This window comes from Vicugna pacos, unplaced genomic scaffold (genome assembly GCF_048564905.1).
Source record: "Vicugna pacos unplaced genomic scaffold, VicPac4 scaffold_20, whole genome shotgun sequence".
Taxonomy (NCBI): domain Eukaryota; kingdom Metazoa; phylum Chordata; class Mammalia; order Artiodactyla; family Camelidae; genus Vicugna; species Vicugna pacos.
The window spans coordinates 55,871,989-55,897,887 of record NW_027328741.1 but is presented as its reverse complement, the minus strand read 5'-3'; positions in this window follow the sequence as shown (position 1 = coordinate 55,897,887).

The window sequence follows — 25,899 nt, the reverse complement described above, 5'->3', positions numbered from 1 at the left end:
TGTTTCAACCACCAAACAAGTTACTTATGCACTTTGAAATAGTTCCTTGGACTTCGTTGCTTCTCCTATCACCAGTTTCAAGAATCACACTTTGATCACAGGAAAACCCTCTTGGAGCGAATTCTACCCTAGAGATATATAATTTGAATAGATTCCTTCAACATGATATTCCGTGTTCCGTACATGTTACATGCATGACGGATTCGACATACATGCATTCCTGAGTTGTGGGCATGTGGATTACTGATTTTTCATCCTCTTTAAAAGGAATAATTTCATATAGACTCGTGTACACATTTTCACAAGCTTTCCCTAACACAAGTTTCGAATTCGTTCATTTTTCACAGAAGAATACTTCTGGAGTGTATTCAACCTAATAGATATATAATTTACATGAATTCCATCAACATGGCATTCCGGGTTCCGTACATGATACATGCATGACGGATTCGAGAAACATGCGTTTCTGAGTTGTGAGCATGTGGATTAGTGAACTTTCATCCACCAAAGAAGGCATATATTACACTTTGAAATATTTACTCTGACTTCACAAGATTTTTGTATCACCAGGTTCTAAAATCAGACATTTGGCAGTGGAAAACACTCTTTGAGCGAATTCTCACCAATACACATGTAATTTACATTGTTTACATAACCATGGCATTCCGTATTCCGAACATGATTCATGCATCACGGATTCCTCAAACATGCATTTCTGAGCTGTGAACATGCGCATGACAGATGTTTCAACCACCAAACAAGTTACTTATGCACTTTGAAATAGTTCCTTGGACTTCGTTGCTTCTCCTATCACCAGTTTCAAGAATCACACTTTGATCCCAGAAAAACCCTCTTGGAGCGAATTCTACCCTAGAGATATGTAATTTGAATAGATTCCTTCAACATGATATTCCGTGTTCCGTACATGTTACTTGCATGACGGATTCGACATACATGCATTCCTGAGTTGTGAGCAAGTGGATTACTGATTTTTCATCCTCTATAAAAGGAATAATTTCATATAGACTCGTGTACACATTTTCACAAGCTTTCCCTAACACAAGTTTCGAATTCGTTCATTTTTCACAGAAGAATACTTCTGGAGTGTATTCAACCTAATAGATATATAATTTACATGAATTCCATCAACATGGCATTCCGGGTTCCGTACATGATACATGCATGACGGATTCGAGAAACATGCGTTTCTGAGTTGTGAGCATGTGGATTAGTGAACTTTCATCCACCAAAGAAGGCATATATTACACTTTGAAATATTTACTCTGACTTCATAAGTTTTGTGTATCACCAGGTTCTAAAATCGCACATTTGCAGTAGAAAACACTCTTTGAGGGAATTCTCACCAATACACATGTAATTTACATTGTTTACGTAACCATGGCATTCCGTATTCCGAACATGTTTCATGCAACACGGATTCCTCAAACATGCATTTATGAGCTGTGAACATGCGCATGACATATGTTTCAACCACCAAACAATTACTTATGCACTTTGAAATAGTTCCTTGGACTTCGTTGCTTCTCCTATCACCAGTTTCAAGAATCACACTTTGATCACAGGAAAACCCTCTTGGAGCGAATTCTACCCTAGAGATATGTAATTTGAATAGATTCCTTCAACATGATATTCCGTGTTCTGTACATGTTACATGCATGACGGATTCGACATACATGCATTCCTGAGTTGTGAGCATGTGGATTACTGATTTTTCATCCTCTATAAAAGGAATAATTTCATATAGACTCGTGTACACATTTTCACAAGCTTTCCCTAACACAAGTTTCGAATTCGTTCATTTTTCACAGAAGAATACTTCTGGAGTGTATTCAACCTAATAGATATATAATTTACATGAATTCCATCAACATGGCATTCCGGGTTCCGTACATGATACATGCATGACGGATTCGAGAAACATGCGTTTCTGAGTTGTGAGCATGTGGATTAGTGAACTTTCATCCACCAAAGAAGGCATATATTACACTTTGAATTATTTACTCTGACTTCATAAGTTTTGTGTATCACCAGGTTCTAAAATCGCACATTTGCAGTAGAAAACACTCTTTGAGGGAATTCTCACCAATACACATGTAATTTACATTGTTTACGTAACCATGGCATTCCGTATTCCGAACATGTTTCATGCAACACGGATTCCTGAAACATGCATTTATGAGCTGTGAACATGCGCATGACATATGTTTCAACCACCAAACAATTACTTATGCACTTTGAAATAGTTCCTTGGACTTCGTTGCTTCTCCTATCACCAGTTTCAAGAATCACACTTTGATCCCAGGAAAACCCTCTTGGAGCGAATTCTACCCTAGAGATATGTAATTTGAATTGATTCCTTCAACATGATATTCCGTGTTCCGTACATGTTATATGCATGACGGACTCGACATACATGCATTCCTGAGTTGTGAGCAAGTGGATTACTGATTTTTCAACCTCTATAAAAGGAATAATTTCATATAGACTCGTGTACACATTTTCACAAGCTTTCCCTAACACAAGTTTCGAATTCGTTCATTTTTCACAGAAGAATACTTCTGGAGTGTATTCAACCTAATAGATATATAATTTACATGAATTCCATCAACATGGCATTCCGGGTTCCGTACATGATACATGCATGACGGATTCGAGAAACATGCGTTTCTGAGTTGTGAGCATGTGGATTAGTGAACTTTCATCCACCAAAGAAGGCATATATTACACTTTGAAATATTTACTCTGACTTCATAAGTTTTTTGTATCACCAGGTTCTAAAATCGGACATTTGGCAGTGGAAAACACTCTTTGAGCGAATTCTCACCAATACACATGTAATTTACATTGTTTACATAACCATGGCATTCCGTATTCCGAACATGTTTCATGCATCACGGATTCCTCAAACATGCATTTCTGAGCTGTGAACATGCGCATGACAGATGTTTCAACCACCAAACAAGTTACTTATGCACTTTGAAATAGTTCCTTGGACTTCGTTGCTTCTCCTATCACCAGTTTCAAGAATCACACTTTGATCCCAGAAAAACCCTCTTGGAGCGAATTCTACCCTAGAGATATGTAATTTGAATAGATTCCTTCAACATGATATTCCGTGTTCCGTACATGTTACTTGCATGACGGATTCGACATACATGCATTCCTGAGTTGTGAGCAAGTGGATTACTGATTTTTCATCCTCTATAAAAGGAATAATTTCATATAGACTCGTGTACACATTTTCACAAGCTTTCCCTAACACAAGTTTCGAATTCGTTCATTTTTCACAGAAGAATACTTCTGGAGTGTATTCAACCTAATAGATATATAATTTACATGAATTCCATCAACATGGCATTCCGGGTTCCGTACATGATACATGCATGACGGATTCGAGAAACATGCGTTTCTGAGTTGTGAGCATGTGGATTAGTGAACTTTCATCCACCAAAGAAGGCATATATTACACTTTGAAATATTTACTCTGACTTCATAAGTTTTGTGTATCACCAGGTTCTAAAATCGCACATTTGCAGTAGAAAACACTCTTTGAGGGAATTCTCACCAATACACATGTAATTTACATTGTTTACGTAACCATGGCATTCCGTATTCCGAACATGTTTCATGCAACACGGATTCCTCAAACATGCATTTATGAGCTGTGAACATGCGCATGACAGATGTTTCAACCACCAAACAATTACTTATGCACTTTGAAATAGTTCCTTGGACTTCGTTGCTTCTCCTATCACCAGTTTCAAGAATCACACTTTGATCACAGGAAAACCCTCTTGGAGCGAATTCTACCCTAGAGATATGTAATTTGAATAGATTCCTTCAACATGATATTCCGTGTTCTGTACATGTTACATGCATGACGGATTCGACATACATGCATTCCTGAGTTGTGAGCATGTGGATTACCGATTTTTCATCCTCTATAAAAGGAATAATTTCATATAGACTCGTGTACACATTTTCACAAGCTTTCCCTAACACAAGTTTTGAATTCGTTCATTTTTCACAGAAGAATACTTCTGGAGTGTATTCAACCTAATAGATATATAATTTACATGAATTCCATCAACATGGCATTCCGGGTTCCGTACATGATACATGCATGACGGATTCGAGAAACATGCGTTTCTGAGTTGTGAGCATGTGGATTAGTGAACTTTCATCCACCAAAGAAGGCATATATTACACTTTGAAATATTTACTCTGACTTCATAAGTTTTTTGTATCACCAGGTTCTAAAATCGGACATTTGGCAGTGGAAAACACTCTTTGAGCGAGTTCTCACCAATACACATGTAATTTACATTGTTTACATAACCATGGCATTCCGTATTCCGAACATGTTTCATGCATCACGGATTCCTCAAACATGCATTTCTGAGCTGTGAACATGCGCATGACAGATGTTTCAACCACCAAACAAGTTACTTATGCACTTTGAAATAGTTCCTTGGACTTCGTTGCTTCTCCTATCACCAGTTTCAAGAATCACACTTTGATCACAGGAAAACCCTCTTGGAGCGAATTCTACCCTAGAGATATGTAATTTGAATAGATTCCTTCAACATGATATTCCGTGATCCGTACATATTACATGCATGACGGATTCAACATACATGCATTCCTGAGTTGTGAGCAAGTGGATTACTGATTTTTCATCCTCTATAAAAGGAATAATTTCATATAGACTCGTGTACACATTTTCACAAGCTTTCCCTAACACAAGTTTCGAATTCGTTCATTTTTCACAGAAGAATACTTCTGGAGTGTATTCAACCTAATAGATATATAATTTACATGAATTCCATCAACATGGCATTCCGGGTTCCGTACATGATACATGCATGACGGATTCGAGAAACATGCGTTTCTGAGTTGTGAGCATGTGGATTAGTGAACTTTCATCCACCAAAGAAGGCATATATTACACTTTGAAATATTTACTCTGACTTCACAAGTTTTTTGTATCACCAGGTTCTAAAATCGGACATTTGGCAGTAGAAAACTCTCTTTGAGCGAATTCTCACCAATACACATGTAATTTACATTGTTTACATAACCATGGCATTCCGTATTCCGGACATGTTTCATGCATCACGGATTCCTCAAACATGCATTTCTGAGCTGTGAACATGCGCATGACAGATGTTTCAACCACCAAACAAGTTACTTATGCACTTTGAAATAGTTCCTTGGACTTCGTTGCTTCTCCTATCACCAGTTTCAAGAATCACACTTTGATCACAGGAAAACCCTCTTGGAGCGAATTCTACCCTAGAGATATATAATTTGAATAGATTCCTTCAACATGATATTCCGTGTTCCGTACATGTTACATGCATGACGGATTCGACATACATGCATTCCTGAGTTGTGGGCATGTGGATTACTGATTTTTCATCCTCTTTAAAAGGAATAATTTCATATAGACTCGTGTACACATTTTCACAAGCTTTCCCTAACACAAGTTTCGAATTCGTTCATTTTTCACAGAAGAATACTTCTGGAGTGTATTCAACCTAATAGATATATAATTTACATGAATTCCATCAACATGGCATTCCGGGTTCCGTACATGATACATGCATGACGGATTCGAGAAACATGCGTTTCTGAGTTGTGAGCATGTGGATTAGTGAACTTTCATCCACCAAAGAAGGCATATATTACACTTTGAAATATTTACTCTGACTTCACAAGATTTTTGTATCACCAGGTTCTAAAATCGGACATTTGGCAGTAGAAAACTCTCTTTGAGCGAATTCTCACCAATACACATGTAATTTACATTGTTTACATAACCATGGCATTCCGTATTCCGGACATGTTTCATGCATCACGGATTCCTCAAACATGCATTTCTGAGCTGTGAACATGCGCATGACAGATGTTTCAACCACCAAACAAGTTACTTATGCACTTTTAAATAGTTCCTTGGACTTCATTGCTTCTCCTATCACCAGTTTCAAGAATCACACTTTGATCACAGGAAAACCCTCTTGGAGCGAATTCTACCCTAGAGATATGTAATTTGAATAGATTCCTTCAACATGATATTCCGTGATAAGTACATATTACATGAATGACGGATTCAACATACATGCATTCCTGAGTTGTGAGCATGTGGATTACTGATTTTTCAACCTGTATAAAAGGAATAATTTCATATAGACTCGTGTACACATTTTCACAAGCTTTCCCTAACACAAGTTTCGAATTCGTTCATTTTTCACAGAAGAATACTTCTGGAGTGTATTCAACCTAATAGATATATAATTTACATGAATTCCATCAACATGGCATTCCGGGTTCCGTACATGATACATGCATGACGGATTCGAGAAACATGCGTTTCTGAGTTGTGAGCATGTGGATTAGTGAATTTTCATCCACCAAATAAGGCATATAGTACACTTTGAAATATTTACTCTGACTTCATATGTTTTTTGTATCACCAGGTTCTAAAATTGGACATTTGGCAGTGGAAAACACTCTTTGAGCGAATTCTCACCAATACACATGTAATTTACATTGTTTACATAACCATGGCATTCCGTATTCCGAACATGTTTCATGCATCATGGATTCCTCAAACATGCATTTCTGAGCTGTGAACATGCGCATGACAGATGTTTCAACCACCAAACAAGTTACTTATGCACTTTGAAATAGTTCCTTGGACTTCTTTGCTTCTCCTATCACCAGTTTCAAGAATCCCACTTTGATCACAGGAAAACCCTCTTGGAGCGAATTCTACCCTAGAGATATGTAATTAGAATAGATTCCTTCAACATGATATTCCGTGTTCCGTACATGTTACATGCATGACGGATTCGACATACATGCATTCCTGAGTTGTGAGCATGTGGATTACTGATTTTTCATCCTCTATAAAAGGAATAATTTCATATAGACTCGTGTACACATTTTCACAAGCTTTCCCTAACACAAGTTTCGAATTCGTTCATTTTTCACAGAAGAATACTTCTGGAGTGTATTCAACCTAATAGATATATAATTTACATGAATTCCATCAACATGGCATTCCGGGTTCCGTACATGATACATGCATGACGGATTCGAGAAACATGCGTTTCTGAGTTGTGAGCATGTGGATTAGTGAACTTTCATCCACCAAAGAAGGCATATATTACACTTTGAAGTATTTACTCTGACTTCATAAGTTTTTTGTATCACCAGGTTCTAAAATCGGACATTTGGCAGTAGAAAACTCTCTTTGAGCGAATTCTCACCAATACACATGTAATTTACATTGTTTACATAACCATGGCATTCCGTATTCCGAACATGTTTCATGCATCACGGATTCCTCAAACATGCATTTCTGAGCTGTGAACATGCGCATGACAGATGTTTCAACCACCAAACAAGTTACTTATGCACTTTGAAATAGTTCCTTGGACTTCGTTGCTTCTCCTATCACCAGTTTCAAGAATCACACTTTGATCCCAGAAAAACCCTCTTGGAGCGAATTCTACCCTAGAGATATGTAATTTGAATAGATTCCTTCAACATGATATTCCGTGTTCCGTACATGTTACATGCATGACGGATTCGACATACATGCATTCCTGAGTTGTGACCATGTGGATTACTGATTTTTCATCCTCTATAAAAGGAATAATTTCATATAGACTCGTGTACACATTTTCACAAGCTTTCCCTAACACAAGTTTCGAATTCGTTCATTTTTCACAGAAGAATACTTCTGGAGTGTATTCAACCTAATAGATATATAATTTACATGAATTCCATCAACATGGCATTCCGGGTTCCGTACATGATACATGCATGACGGATTCGAGAAACATGCGTTTCTGAGTTGTGAGCATGTGGATTAGTGAACTTTCATCCACCAAAGAAGGCATATATTACACTTTGAAATATTTACTCTGACTTCATAAGTTTTTTGTATCACCAGGTTCTAAAATCGGACATTTGGCAGTGGAAAACACTCTTTGAGCGAATTCTCACCAATACACATGTAATTTACATTGTTTACATAACCATGGCATTCCGTATTCCGAACATGTTTCATGCATCACGGATTCCTCAAACATGCATTTCTGAGCTGTGAACATGCGCATGACAGATGTTTCAACCACCAAACAAGTTACTTATGCACTTTGAAATAGTTCCTTGGACTTCGTTGCTTCTCCTATCACCAGTTTCAAGAATCACACTTTGATCCCAGGAAAACCCTCTTGGAGCGAATTCTACCCTAGAGATATGTAATTTGAATAGATTCCTTCAACATGATATTCCGTATTCCGTACATGTTACATGCATGACGGATTCGACATACATGCATTCCTGAGTTGTGAGCATGTGGATTACTGATTTTCATCCTCTATAAAAGGAATAATTTCATATAGACTCGTGTACACATTTTCACAAGCTTTCCCTAACACAAGTTTCGAATTCGTTCATTTTTCACAGAAGAATACTTCTGGAGTGTATTCAACCTAATAGATATATAATTTACATGAATTCCATCAACATGGCATTCCAGGTTCCGTACATGATACATGCATGACGGATTCGAGAAACATGCGTTTCTGAGTTGTGAGCATGTGGATTAGTGAACTTTCATCCACCAAAGAAGGCATATATTACACTTTGAAATATTTACTCTGACTTCATAAGTTTTTTGTATCACCAGGTTCTAAAATCGGACATTTGGCAGTAGAAAACTCTCTTTGAGCGAATTCTCACCAATACACATGTAATTTACATTGTTTACATAACCATGGCATTCCGTATTCCGAACATGTTTCATGCATCACGGATTCCTCAAACATGCATTTCTGAGCTGTGAACATGCGCATGACAGATGTTTCAACCACCAAACAAGTTACTTATGCACTTTGAAATAGTTCCTTGGACTTCGTTGCTTCTCCTATCACCAGTTTCAAGAATCACACTTTGATCCCAGGAAAACCCTCTTGGAGCGAATTCTACCTTAGAGATATGTAATTTGAATAGATTCCTTCAACATGATATTCCGTGTTCCGTACATGTTACATGCATGACGGATTCGACATACATGCATTCCTGAGTTGTGACCATGTGGATTACTGATTTTTCAACCTCTATAAAAGGAATAATTTCATATAGACTCGTGTACACATTTTCACAAGCTTTCCCTAACACAAGTTTCGAATTCGTTCATTTTTCACAGAAGAATACTTCTGGAGTGTATTCAACCTAATAGATATATAATTTACATGAATTCCATCAACATGGCATTCCGGGTTCCGTACATGATTCATGCATGACGGATTCGAGAAACATGCGTTTCTGAGTTGTGAGCATGTGGATTAGTGAACTTTCATCCACCAAAGAAGGCATATATTACACTTTGAAATATTTACTCTGACTTCATAAGTTTTTTGTATCACCATTTTCTAAAATCGGACATTTGGCAGTGGAAAACACTCTTTGAGCGAATTCTCACCAATACACATGTAATTTACATTGTTTACATAACCATGGCATTCCGTATTCCGAACATGTTTCATGCATCACAGATTCCTCAAACATGCATTTCTGAGCTGTGAACATGCACATGACAGATGTTTCAACCACCAAACATATTACTTATGCACTTTGAAATAGTTCCTTGGACTTCGTTGCTTCTCCTATCACCAGTTTCAAGAATCACACTTTGATCACAGAAAAACCCTCTTGGAGCGAATTCTACCCTAGAGATATGTAATTTGAATTGATCCCTTCAACATGATATTCCGTGTTCCGTACATGTTACATGCATGACGGATTCGACATACATGCATTCCTGAGTTGTGAGCAAGTGGATTACTGATTTTTCATCCTCTATAAAAGGAATAATTTCATATAGACTCGTGTACACATTTTCACAAGCTTTCCCTAACACAAGTTTCGAATTCGTTCATTTTTCACAGAAGAATACTTCTGGAGTGTATTCAACCTAATAGATATATAATTTACATGAATTCCATCAACATGGCATTCCGGGTTCCGTACATGATACATGCATGACGGATTCGAGAAACATGCGTTTCTGAGTTGTGAGCATGTGGATTAGTGAACTTTCATCCACCAAAGAAGGCATATATTACACTTTGAAATATTTACTCTGACTTCATAAGTTTTTTGTATCACCAGGTTCTGAAATCGGACATTTGGCAGTAGAAAACTCTCTTTGAGCGAATTCTCACCAATACACATGTAATTTACATTGTTTACATAACCATGGCATTCCGTATTCCGAACATGTTTCATGCATCACGAATTCCTCAAACATGCATTTCTGAGCTGTGAACATGCGCATGACAGATGTTTCAACCACCAGACAAGTTACTTATGCACTTTGAAATAGTTCCTTGGACTTCGTTGCTTCTCCTATCACCAGTTTCAAGAATCACACTTTGATCAAAGGAAAACCCTCTTGGAGCGAATTCTACCCTAGACATATGTAATTTGAATAGATTCCTTCAACATGATATTCCGTGTTCCGTACATGTTACATGCATGACGGATTCGTCATACATGCATTCCTGAGTTGTGAGCATGTGGATTACTGATTTTTCATCCTCTATAAAAGGAATAATTTCATATAGACTCGTGTACACATTTTCACAAGCTTTCCCTAACACAAGTTTCGAATTCGTTCATTTTTCACAGAAGAATACTTCTGGAGTGTATTCAACCTAATAGATATATAATTTACATGAATTCCATCAACATGGCATTCCGGGTTCCGTACATGATACATGCATGACGGATTCGAGAAACATACGTTTCTGAGTTGTGAGCATGTGGATTAGTGAACTTTCATCCACCAAAGAAGGCATATATTACACTTTGAAATATTTACTCTGACTTCATAAGTTTTTTGTATCACCAGGTTCTAAAATCGGACATTTGGCAGTGGAAAACACTCTTTGAGCGAGTTCTCAGCAATACACATGTAATTTACATTGTTTACATAACCATGGCATTCCGTATTCCGAACAAGTTTCATGCATCACGGATTCCTCAAACATGCATTTCTGAGCTGTGAACATGCGCATGACAGATGTTTCAACCACCAAACAAGTTACTTATGCACTTTGAAATAGTTCCTTGGACTTCGTTGCTTCTCCTATCACCAGTTTCAAGAATCACACTTTGATCCCAGGAAAACCCTCTTGGAGCGAATTCTACCCTAGAGATATGTAATTTGAATAGATTCCTTCAACATGATATTCCGTGTTCCGTACAAGTTACATGCATGACGGATTCGACATACATGCATTCCTGAGTTGTGGGCATGTGGATTACTGATTTTTCATCCTCTTTAAAAGGAATAATTTCATATAGACTCGTGTACACATTTTCACAAGCTTTCCCTAACACAAGTTTCGAATTCGTTCATTTTTCACAGAAGAATACTTCTGGAGTGTATTCAACCTAATAGATATATAATTTACATGAATTCCATCAACATGGCATTCCGGGTTCCGTACATGATACATGCATGACGGATTCGAGAAACATGCGTTTCTGAGTTGTGAGCATGTGGATTAGTGAACTTTCATCCACCAAAGAAGGCATATATTACACTTTGAAATATTTACTCTGACTTCACAAGATTTTTGTATCACCAGGTTCTAAAATCGGACATTTGGCAGTAGAAAACTCTCTTTGAGCGAATTCTCACCAATACACATGTAATTTACATTGTTTACATAACCATGGCATTCCGTATTCCGGACATGTTTCATGCATCACGAATTCCTCAAACATGCATTTCTGAGCTGTGAACATGCGCATGACAGATGTTTCAACCACCAGACAAGTTACTTATGCACTTTGAAATAGTTCCTTGGACTTCGTTGCTTCTCCTATCACCAGTTTCAAGAATCACACTTTGATCAAAGGAAAACCCTCTTGGAGCGAATTCTTCCCTAGACATATGAAATTTGAATAGATTCCTTCAACATGATATTCCGTGTTCCGTACATGTTACATGCATGACGGATTCGTCATACATGCATTCCTGAGTTGTGAGCATGTGGATTACTGATTTTTCATCCTCTATAAAAGGAATAATTTCATATAGACTCGTGTACACATTTTCACAAGCTTTCCCTAACACAAGTTTCGAATTCGTTCATTTTTCACAGAAGAATACTTCTGGAGTTTATTCAACCTAATAGATATATAATTTACATGAATTCCATCAACATGGCATTCCGGGTTCCGTACATGATACATGCATGACGGATTCGAGAAACATACGTTTCTGAGTTGTGAGCATGTGGATTAGTGAACTTTCATCCACCAAAGAAGGCATATATTACACTTTGAAATATTTACTCTGACTTCATAAGTTTTTTGTATCACCAGGTTCTAAAATCGGACATTTGGCAGTGGAAAACACTCTTTGAGCGAGTTCTCAGCAATACACATGTAATTTACATTGTTTACATAACCATGGCATTCCGTATTCCGAACAAGTTTCATGCATCACGGATTCCTCAAACATGCATTTCTGAGCTGTGAACATGCGCATGACAGATGTTTCAACCACCAAACAAGTTACTTATGCACTTTGAAATAGTTCCTTGGACTTCGTTGCTTCTCCTATCACCAGTTTCAAGAATCACACTTTGATCCCAGGAAAACCCTCTTGGAGCGAATTCTACCCTAGAGATATGTAATTTGAATAGATTCCTTCAACATGATATTCCGTGTTCCGTACAAGTTACATGCATGACGGATTCGACATACATGCATTCCTGAGTTGTGGGCATGTGGATTACTGATTTTTCATCCTCTTTAAAAGGAATAATTTCATATAGACTCGTGTACACATTTTCACAAGCTTTCCCTAACACAAGTTTCGAATTCGTTCATTTTTCACAGAAGAATACTTCTGGAGTGTATTCAACCTAATAGATATATAATTTACATGAATTCCATCAACATGGCATTCCGGGTTCCGTACATGATACATGCATGACGGATTCGAGAAACATGCGTTTCTGAGTTGTGAGCATGTGGATTAGTGAACTTTCATCCACCAAAGAAGGCATATATTACACTTTGAAATATTTACTCTGACTTCACAAGATTTTTGTATCACCAGGTTCTAAAATCGGACATTTGGCAGTAGAAAACTCTCTTTGAGCGAATTCTCACCAATACACATGTAATTTACATTGTTTACATAACCATGGCATTCCGTATTCCGGACATGTTTCATGCATCACGGATTCCTCAAATATGCATTTCTGAGCTGTGAACATGCGCATGACAGATGTTTCAACCACCAAACAAGTTACTTATGCACTTTTAAATAGTTCCTTGGACTTCATTGCTTCTCCTATCACCAGTTTCAAGAATCACACTTTGATCACAGGAAAACCCTCTTGGAGCGAATTCTACCCTAGAGATATGTAATTTGAATAGATTCCTTCAACATGATATTCCGTGATAAGTACATATTACATGCATGACGGATTCAACATACATGCATTCCTGAGTTGTGAGCATGTGGATTACTGATTTTTCAACCTGTATAAAAGGAATAATTTCATATAGACTCGTGTACACATTTTCACAAGCTTTCCCTAACACAAGTTTCGAATTCGTTCATTTTTCACAGAAGAATACTTCTGGAGTGTATTCAACCTAATAGATATATAATTTACATGAATTCCATCAACATGGCATTCCGGGTTCCGTACATGATACATGCATGACGGATTCGAGAAACATGCGTTTCAGAGTTGTGAGCATGTGGATTAGTGAACTTTCATTCACCAAATAAGGCATATAGTACACTTTGAAATATTTACTCTGACTTCATATGTTTTTTGTATCACCAGGTTCTAAAATTGGACATTTGGCAGTGGAAAACACTCTTTGAGCGAATTCTCACCAATACACATGTAATTTACATTGTTTACATAACCATGGCATTCCGTATTCCGAACATGTTTCATGCATCATGGATTCCTCAAACATGCATTTCTGAGCTGTGAACATGCGCATGACAGATGTTTCAACCACCAAACAAGTTACTTATGCACTTTGAAATAGTTCCTTGGACTTCTTTGCTTCTCCTATCACCAGTTTCAAGAATCACACCTTGATCACAGGAAAACCCTCTTGGAGCGAATTCTACCCTAGAGATATGTAATTAGAATAGATTCCTTCAACATGATATTCCGTGTTCCGTACATGTTACATGCATGACGGATTCGACTTACATGCATTCCTGAGTTGTGAGCATGTGGATTACTGATTTTTCATCCTCTATAAAAGGAATAATTTCATATAGACTCGTGTACACATTTTCACAAGCTTTCCCTAACACAAGTTTCGAATTCGTTCATTTTTCACAGAACAATACTTCTGGAGTGTATTCAACCTAATAGATATATAATTTACATGAATTCCATCAACATGGCATTCCGGGTTCCGTACATGATACATGCATGACGGATTCGAGAAACATGCGTTTCTGAGTTGTGAGCATGTGGATTAGTGAACTTTCATCCACCAAAGAAGGCATATATTACACTTTGAAGTATTTACTCTGACTTCATAAGTTTTTTGTATCACCAGGTTCTAAAATCGGACATTTGGCAGTAGAAAACTCTCTTTGAGCGAATTCTCACCAATACACATGTAATTTACATTGTTTACATAACCATGGCATTCCGTATTCCGAACATGTTTCATGCATCACGGATTCCTCAAACATGCATTTCTGAGCTGTGAACATGCGCATGACAGATGTTTCAACCACCAAACAAGTTACTTATGCACTTTGAAATAGTTCCTTGGACTTCGTTGCTTCTCCTATCACCAGTTTCAAGAATCACACTTTGATCCCAGAAAAACCCTCTTGGAGCGAATTCTACCCTAGAGATATGTAATTTGAATAGATTCCTTCAACATGATATTCCGTGTTCCGTACATGTTACATGCATGACGGATTCGACATACATGCATTCCTGAGTTGTGAGCATGTGGATTACTGATTTTTCATCCTCTATAAAAGGAATAATTTCATATAGACTCGTGTACACATTTTCACAAGCTTTCCCTAACACAAGTTTCGAATTCGTTCATTTTTCACAGAAGAATACTTCTGGAGTGTATTCAACCTAATAGATATATAATTTACATGAATTCCATCAACATGGCATTCCGGGTTCCGTACATGATACATGCATGACGGATTCGAGAAACATGCGATTCTGAGTTGTGAGCATGTGGATTAGTGAACTTTCATCCACCAAAGAAGGCATATATTACACTTTGAAATATTTACTCTGACTTCATAAGTTTTTTGTATCACCAGGTTCTAAAATCGGACATTTGGCAGTGGAAAACACTCTTTGAGCGAATTCTCACCAATACACATGTAATTTACATTGTTTACATAACCATGGCATTCCGTATTCCGAACATGTTTCATGCATCACGGATTCCTCAAACATGCATTTCTGAGCTGTGAACATGCGCATGACAGATGTTTCAACCACCAAACAAGTTACTTATGCACTTTGAAATAGTTCCTTGGACTTCGTTGCTTCTCCTATCACCAGTTTCAAGAATCACACTTTGATCCCAGGAAAACCCTCTTGGAGCGAATTCTACCCTAGAGATATGTAATTTGAATAGATTCTTTCAACATGATATTCCGTATTCCGTACATGTTACATGCATGACGGATTCGACATACATGCATTCCTGAGTTGTGAGCATGTGGATTACTGATTTTCATCCTCTATAAAAGGAATAATTTCATATAGACTCGTGTACACATTTTCACAAGCTTTCCCTAACACAAGTTTCGAATTCGTTCATTTTTCACAGAAGAATACTTCTGGAGTGTATTCAACCTAATAGATATATAATTTACATGAATTCCATCAACATGGCATTCCAGGTTCCGTACATGATACATGCATGACGGATTCGAGAAACATGCGTTTCTGAGTTGTGAGCATGTGGATTAGTGAACTTTCATCCACCAAAGAAGGCATATATTACACTTTGAAATATTTACTCTGACTTCATAAGTTTTTTGTATCACCAGGTTCTAAAATCGGACATTTGGCAGTAGAAAACTCTCTTTGAGCGAATTCTCACCAATACACATGTAATTTACATTGTTTACATAACCATGGCATTCCGTATTCCGAACATGTTTCATGCATCACGGATTCCTCAAACATGCATTTCTGAGCTGTGAACATGCGCATGACAGATGTTTCAACCACCAAACAAGTTACTTATGCACTTTGAAATAGTTCCTTGGACTTCGTTGCTTCTCCTATCACCAGTTTCAAGAATCACACTTTGATCCCAGGAAAACCCTCTTGGAGCGAATTCTACCCTAGAGATATGTAATTTGAATAGATTCCTTCAACATGATATTCCGTGTTCCGTACATGTTACATGCATGACGGATTCGACATACATGCATTCCTGAGTTGTGACCATGTGGATTACTGATTTTTCAACCTCTATAAAAGGAATAATTTCATATAGACTCGTGTACACATTTTCACAAGCTTTCCCTAACACAAGTTTCGAATTCGTTCATTTTTCACAGAAGAATACTTCTGGAGTTTATTCAACCTAATAGATATATAATTTACATGAATTCCATCAACATGGCATTCCGGGTTCCGTACATGATACATGCATGACGGATTCGAGAAACATGCGTTTCTGAGTTGTGAGCATGTGGATTAGTGAACTTTCATCCACCAAAGAAGGCATATATTACACTTTGAAATATTTACTCTGACTTCATAAGTTTTTTGTATCACCAGGTTCTAAAATCGGACATTTGGCAGTAGAAAACACTCTTTGAGCGAATTCTCAGCAGTACACATTTAATTTACATTGTTTACATAACCATGGATTTCCGTATTCCGAACAAGTTTCATGCATCACGGATTCCTCAAACATGCATTTCTGAGCTGTGAACATGCGCATGACAGATGTTTCAACCACCAAACAAGTTACTTATGCACTTTGAAATAGTTCCTTGGACTTCGTTGCTTCTCCTATCACCAGTTTCAAGAATCACACTTTGATCCCAGGAAAACCCTCTTGGAGCGAATTCTACCCTAGAGATATGTAATTTGAATAGATTCCTTCAACATGATATTCCGTGTTCCGTACATGTTACATGCATGACGGATTGGACAAACATGCATTCCTGAGTTGTGAGCATGTGGATTACTGATTTTTCAACCTGTATAAAAGGAATAATTTCATATAGACTCGTGTACACATTTTCACAAGCTTTCCCTAACACAAGTTTCGAATTCGTTCATTTTTCACAGAAGAATACTTCTGGAGTGTATTCAACCTAATAGATATATAATTTACATGAATTCCATCAACATGGCATTCCGGGTTCCGTACATGATACATGCATGACGGATTCGAGAAACATGCGTTTCTGAGTTGTGAGCATGTGGATTAGTGAATTTTCATCCACCAAATAAGGCATATAGTACACTTTGAAATATTTACTCTGACTTCATATGTTTTTTGTATCACCAGGTTCTAAAATTGGACATTTGGCAGTGGAAAACACTCTTTGAGCGAATTCTCACCAATACACATGTAATTTACATTGTTTACATAACCATGGCATTCCGTATTCCGAACATGTTTCATGCATCATGGATTCCTCAAACATGCATTTCTGAGCTGTGAACATGCGCATGACAGATGTTTCAACCACCAAACAAGTTACTTATGCACTTTGAAATAGTTCCTTGGACTTCTTTGCTTCTCCTATCACCAGTTTCAAGAATCCCACTTTGATCACAGGAAAACCCTCTTGGAGCGAATTCTACCCTAGAGATATGTAATTAGAATAGATTCCTTCAACATGATATTCCGTGTTCCGTACATGTTACATGCATGACGGATTCGACATACATGCATTCCTGAGTTGTGAGCATGTGGATTACTGATTTTTCATCCTCTATAAAAGGAATAATTTCATATAGACTCGTGTACACATTTTCACAAGCTTTCCCTAACACAAGTTTCGAATTCGTTCATTTTTCACAGAAGAATACTTCTGGAGTGTATTCAACCTAATAGATATATAATTTACATGAATTCCATCAACATGGCATTCCGGGTTCCGTACATGATACATGCATGACGGATTCGAGAAACATGCGTTTCTGAGTTGTGAGCATGTGGATTAGTGAACTTTCATCCACCAAAGAAGGCATATATTACACTTTGAAGTATTTACTCTGACTTCATAAGTTTTTTGTATCACCAGGTTCTAAAATCGGACATTTGGCAGTAGAAAACTCTCTTTGAGCGAATTCTCACCAATACACATGTAATTTACATTGTTTACATAACCATGGCATTCCGTATTCCGAACATGTTTCATGCATCACGGATTCCTCAAACATGCATTTCTGAGCTGTGAACATGCGCATGACAGATGTTTCAACCACCAAACAAGTTACTTATGCACTTTGAAATAGTTCCTTGGACTTCGTTGCTTCTCCTATCACCAGTTTCAAGAATCACACTTTGATCCCAGAAAAACCCTCTTGGAGCGAATTCTACCCTAGAGATATGTAATTTGAATAGATTCCTTCAACATGATATTCCGTGTTCCGTACATGTTACATGCATGACGGATTCGACATACATGCATTCCTGAGTTGTGACCATGTGGATTACTGATTTTTCATCCTCTATAAAAGGAATAATTTCATATAGACTCGTGTACACATTTTCACAAGCTTTCCCTAACACAAGTTTCGAATTCGTTCATTTTTCACAGAAGAATACTTCTGGAGTGTATTCAACCTAATAGATATATAATTTACATGAATTCCATCAACATGGCATTCCGGGTTCCGTACATGATACATGCATGACGGATTCGAGAAACATGCGTTTCTGAGTTGTGAGCATGTGGATTAGTGAACTTTCATCCACCAAAGAAGGCATATATTACACTTTGAAATATTTACTCTGACTTCATAAGTTTTTTGTATCACCAGGTTCTAAAATCGGACATTTGGCAGTGGAAAACACTCTTTGAGCGAATTCTCACCAATACACATGTAATTTACATTGTTTACATAATCATGGCATTCCGTATTCCGAACATGTTTCATGCATCACGGATTCCTCAAACATGCATTTCTGAGCTGTGAACATGCGCATGACAGATGTTTCAACCACCAAACAAGTTACTTATGCACTTTGAAATAGTTCCTTGGACTTCGTTGCTTCTCCTATCACCAGTTTCAAGAATCACACTTTGATCCCAGGAAAACCCTCTTGGAGCGAATTCTACCCTAGAGATATGTAATTTGAATAGATTCCTTCAACATGATATTCCGTATTCCGTACATGTTACATGCATGACGGATTCGACATACATGCATTCCTGAGTTGTGAGCATGTGGATTACTGATTTTCATCCTCTATAAAAGGAATAATTTCATATAGACTCGTGTACACATTTTCACAAGCTTTCCCTAACACAAGTTTCGAATTCGTTCATTTTTCACAGAAGAATACTTCTGGAGTGTATTCAACCTAATAGATATATAATTTACATGAATTCCATCAACATGGCATTCCAGGTTCCGTACATGATACATGCATGACGGATTCGAGAAACATGCGTTTCTGAGTTGTGAGCATGTGGATTAGTGAACTTTCATCCACCAAAGAAGGCATATATTACACTTTGAAATATTTACTCTGACTTCATAAGTTTTTTGTATCACCAGGTTCTAAAATCGGACATTTGGCAGTAGAAAACTCTCTTTGAGCGAATTCTCACCAATACACATGTAATTTACATTGTTTACATAACCATGGCATTCCGTATTCCGAACATGTTTCATGCATCACGGATTCCTCAAACATGCATTTCTGAGCTGTGAACATGCGCATGACAGATGTTTCAACCACCAAACAAGTTACTTATGCACTTTGAAATAGTTCCTTGGACTTCGTTGCTTCTCCTATCACCAGTTTCAAGAATCACACTTTGATCCCAGGAAAACCCTCTTGGAGCGAATTCTACCCTAGAGATATGTAATTTGAATAGATTCCTTCAACATGATATTCCGTGTTCCGTACATGTTACATGCATGACGGATTCAACATACATGCATTCCTGAGTTGTGACCATGTGGATTACTGATTTTTCAACCTCTATAAAAGGAATAATTTCATATAGACTCGTGTACACATTTTCACAAGCTTTCCCTAACACAAGTTTCGAATTCGTTCATTTTTCACAGAAGAATACTTCTGGAGTGTATTCAACCTAATAGATATATAATTTACATGAATTCCATCAACATGGCATTCCGGGTTCCGTACATGATTCATGCATGACGGATTCGAGAAACATGCGTTTCAGAGTTGTGAGCATGTGGATTAGTGAACTTTCATTCACCAAATAAGGCATATAGTACACTTTGAAATATTTACTCTGACTTCATATGTTTTTTGTATCACCAGGTTCTAAAATTGGACATTTGGCAGTGGAAAACACTCTTTGAGCGAATTCTCACCAATACACATGTAATTTACATTGTTTACATAACCATGGCATTCCGTATTCCGAACATGTTTCATGCATCATGGATTCCTCAAACATGCATTTTTGAGTTGTGAACATGCGCATGACAGATGTTTCAACCACCAAACAAGTTACTTATGCACTTTGAAATAGTTCCTTGGACTTCTTTGCTTCTCCTATCACCAGTTTCAAGAATCACACCTTGATCACAGGAAAACCCTCTTGGAGCGAATTCTACCCTAGAGATATGTAATTAGAATAGATTCCTTCAACATGATATTCCGTGTTCCGTACATGTTACATGCATGACGGATTCGACTTACATGCATTCCTGAGTTGTGAGCATGTGGATTACTGATTTTTCATCCTCTATAAAAGGAATAATTTCATATAGACTCGTGTACACATTTTCACAAGCTTTCCCTAACACAAGTTTCGAATTCGTTCATTTTTCACAGAACAATACTTCTGGAGTGTATTCAACCTAATAGATATATAATTTACATGAATTCCATCAACATGGCATTCCGGGTTCCGTACATGATACATGCATGACGGATTCGAGAAACATGCGTTTCTGAGTTGTGAGCATGTGGATTAGTGAACTTTCATCCACCAAAGAAGGCATATATTACACTTTGAAGTATTTACTCTGACTTCATAAGTTTTTTGTATCACCAGGTTCTAAAATCGGACATTTGGCAGTAGAAAACTCTCTTTGAGCGAATTCTCACCAATACACATGTAATTTACATTGTTTACATAACCATGGCATTCCGTATTCCGAACATGTTTCATGCATCACGGATTCCTCAAACATGCATTTCTGAGTTGTGAACATGCGCATGACAGATGTTTCAACCACCAAACAAGTTACTTATGCACTTTGAAATAGTTCCTTGGACTTCGTTGCTTCTCCTATCACCAGTTTCAAGAATCACACTTTGATCCCAGAAAAACCCTCTTGGAGCGAATTCTACCCTAGAGATATGTAATTTGAATAGATTCCTTCAACATGATATTCCGTGTTCCGTACATGTTACATGCATGACAGATTCGACATACATGCATTCCTGAGTTGTGAGCATGTGGATTACTGATTTTTCATCCTCTATAAAAGGAATAATTTCATATAGACTCGTGTACACATTTTCACAAGCTTTCCCTAACACAAGTTTCGAATTCGTTCATTTTTCACAGAAGAATACTTCTGGAGTGTATTCAACCTAATAGATATATAATTTACATGAATTCCATCAACATGGCATTCCGGGTTCCGTACATGATACATGCATGACGGATTCGAGAAACATGCGATTCTGAGTTGTGAGCATGTGGATTAGTGAACTTTCATCCACCAAAGAAGGCATATATTACACTTTGAAATATTTACTCTGACTTCATAAGTTTTTTGTATCACCAGGTTCTAAAATCGGACATTTGGCAGTGGAAAACACTCTTTGAGCGAATTCTCACCAATACACATGTAATTTACATTGTTTACATAACCATGGCATTCCGTATTCCGAACATGTTTCATGCATCACGGATTCCTCAAACATGCATTTCTGAGCTGTGAACATGCGCATGACAGATGTTTCAACCACCAAACAAGTTACTTATGCACTTTGAAATAGTTCCTTGGACTTCGTTGCTTCTCCTATCACCAGTTTCAAGAATCACACTTTGATCCCAGGAAAACCCTCTTGGAGCGAATTCTACCCTAGAGATATGTAATTTGAATAGATTCTTTCAACATGATATTCCGTATTCCGTACATGTTACATGCATGACGGATTCGACATACATGCATTCCTGAGTTGTGAGCATGTGGATTACTGATTTTCATCCTCTATAAAAGGAATAATTTCATATAGACTCGTGTACACATTTTCACAAGCTTTCCCTAACACAAGTTTCGAATTCGTTCATTTTTCACAGAAGAATACTTCTGGAGTGTATTCAACCTAATAGATATATAATTTACATGAATTCCATCAACATGGCATTCCAGGTTCCGTACATGATACATGCATGACGGATTCGAGAAACATGCGTTTCTGAGTTGTGAGCATGTGGATTAGTGAACTTTCATCCACCAAAGAAGGCATATATTACACTTTGAAATATTTACTCTGACTTCATAAGTTTTTTGTATCACCAGGTTCTAAAATCGGACATTTGGCAGTAGAAAACTCTCTTTGAGCGAATTCTCACCAATACACATGTAATTTACATTGTTTACATAACCATGGCATTCCGTATTCCGAACATGTTTCATGCATCACGGATTCCTCAAACATGCATTTCTGAGCTGTGAACATGCGCATGACAGATGTTTCAACCACCAAACAAGTTACTTATGCACTTTGAAATAGTTCCTTGGACTTCGTTGCTTCTCCTATCACCAGTTTCAAGAATCACACTTTGATCCCAGGAAAACCCTCTTGGAGCGAATTCTACCCTAGAGATATGTAATTTGAATAGATTCCTTCAACATGATATTCCGTGTTCCGTACATGTTACATGCATGACGGATTCGACATACATGCATTCCTGAGTTGTGACCATGTGGATTACTGATTTTTCAACCTCTATAAAAGGAATAATTTCATATAGACTCGTGTACACATTTTCACAAGCTTTCCCTAACACAAGTTTCGAATTCGTTCATTTTTCACAGAAGAATACTTCTGGAGTGTATTCAACCTAATAGATATATAATTTACATGAATTCCATCAACATGGCATTCCGGGTTCCGTACATGATTCATGCATGACGGATTCGAGAAACATGCGTTTCTGAGTTGTGAGCATGTGGATTAGTGAACTTTCATCCACCAAAGAAGGCATATATTACACTTTGAAATATTTACTCTGACTTCATAAGGTTTTTGTATCACCAGGTTCTAAAATCGGACATTTGGCAGTGGAAAACACTCTTTGAGCGAATTCTCACCAATACACATGTAATTTACATTGTTTACATAACCATGGCATTCCGTATTCCGAACATGTTTCATGCATCACAGATTCCTCAAACATGCATTTCTGAGCTGTGAACATGCCCATGACAGATGTTTCAACCACCAAACATATTACTTATGCACTTTGAAATAGTTCCTTGGACTTCGTTGCTTCTCCTATCACCAGTTTCAAGAATCACACTTTGATCACAGAAAAACCCTCTTGGAGCGAATTCTACCCTAGAGATATGTAATTTGAATTGATCCCTTCAACATGATATTCCGTGTTCCGTACATGTTACATGCATGACGGATTCGACATACATGCATTCCTGAGTTGTGAGCAAGTGGATTACTGATTTTTCATCCTCTATAAAAGGAATAATTTCATATAGACTCGTGTACACATTTTCACAAGCTTTCCCTAACACAAGTTTCGAATTCGTTCATTTTTCACAGAAGAATACTTCTGGAGTTTATTCAACCTAATAGATATATAATTTACATGAATTCCATCAACATGGCATTCCGGGTTCCGTACATGATACATGCATGACGGATTCGAGAAACATGCGTTTCTGAGTTGTGAGCATGTGGATTAGTGAACTTTCATCCACCAAAGAAGGCATATATTACACTTTGAAATATTTACTCTGACTTCATAAGTTTTTTGTATCACCAGGTTCTAAAATCGGACATTTGGCAGTAGAAAACACTCTTTGAGCGAATTCTCAGCAGTACACATTTAATTTACATTGTTTACATAACCATGGATTTCCGTATTCCGAACAAGTTTCATGCATCACGGATTCCTCAAACATGCATTTCTGAGCTGTGAACATGCGCATGACAGATGTTTCAACCACCAAACAAGTTACTTATGCACTTTGAAATAGTTCCTTGGACTTCGTTGCTTCTCCTATCACCAGTTTCAAGAATCACACTTTGATCCCAGGAAAACCCTCTTGGAGCGAATTCTACCCTAGAGATATGTAATTTGAATAGATTCCTTCAACATGATATTCCGTGTTCCGTACATGTTACATGCATGACGGATTGGACAAACATGCATTCCTGAGTTGTGAGCATGTGGATTACTGATTTTTCAACCTGTATAAAAGGAATAATTTCATATAGACTCGTGTACACATTTTCACAAGCTTTCCCTAACACAAGTTTCGAATTCGTTCATTTTTCACAGAAGAATACTTCTGGAGTGTATTCAACCTAATAGATATATAATTTACATGAATTCCATCAACATGGCATTCCGGGTTCCGTACATGATACATGCATGACGGATTCGAGAAACATGCGTTTCTGAGTTGTGAGCATGTGGATTAGTGAATTTTCATCCACCAAATAAGGCATATAGTACACTTTGAAATATTTACTCTGACTTCATATGTTTTTTGTATCACCAGGTTCTAAAATTGGACATTTGGCAGTGGAAAACACTCTTTGAGCGAATTCTCACCAATACACATGTAATTTACATTGTTTACATAACCATGGCATTCCGTATTCCGAACATGTTTCATGCATCATGGATTCCTCAAACATGCATTTCTGAGCTGTGAACATGCGCATGACAGATGTTTCAACCACCAAACAAGTTACTTATGCACTTTGAAATAGTTCCTTGGACTTCTTTGCTTCTCCTATCACCAGTTTCAAGAATCCCACTTTGATCACAGGAAAACCCTCTTGGAGCGAATTCTACCCTAGAGATATGTAATTAGAATAGATTCCTTCAACATGATATTCCGTGTTCCGTACATGTTACATGCATGACGGATTCGACATACATGCATTCCTGAGTTGTGAGCATGTGGATTACTGATTTTTCATCCTCTATAAAAGGAATAATTTCATATAGACTCGTGTACACATTTTCACAAGCTTTCCCTAACACAAGTTTCGAATTCGTTCATTTTTCACAGAAGAATACTTCTGGAGTGTATTCAACCTAATAGATATATAATTTACATGAATTCCATCAACATGGCATTCCGGGTTCCGTACATGATACATGCATGACGGATTCGAGAAACATGCGTTTCTGAGTTGTGAGCATGTGGATTAGTGAACTTTCATCCACCAAAGAAGGCATATATTACACTTTGAAGTATTTACTCTGACTTCATAAGTTTTTTGTATCACCAGGTTCTAAAATCGGACATTTGGCAGTAGAAAACTCTCTTTGAGCGAATTCTCACCAATACACATGTAATTTACATTGTTTACATAACCATGGCATTCCGTATTCCGAACATG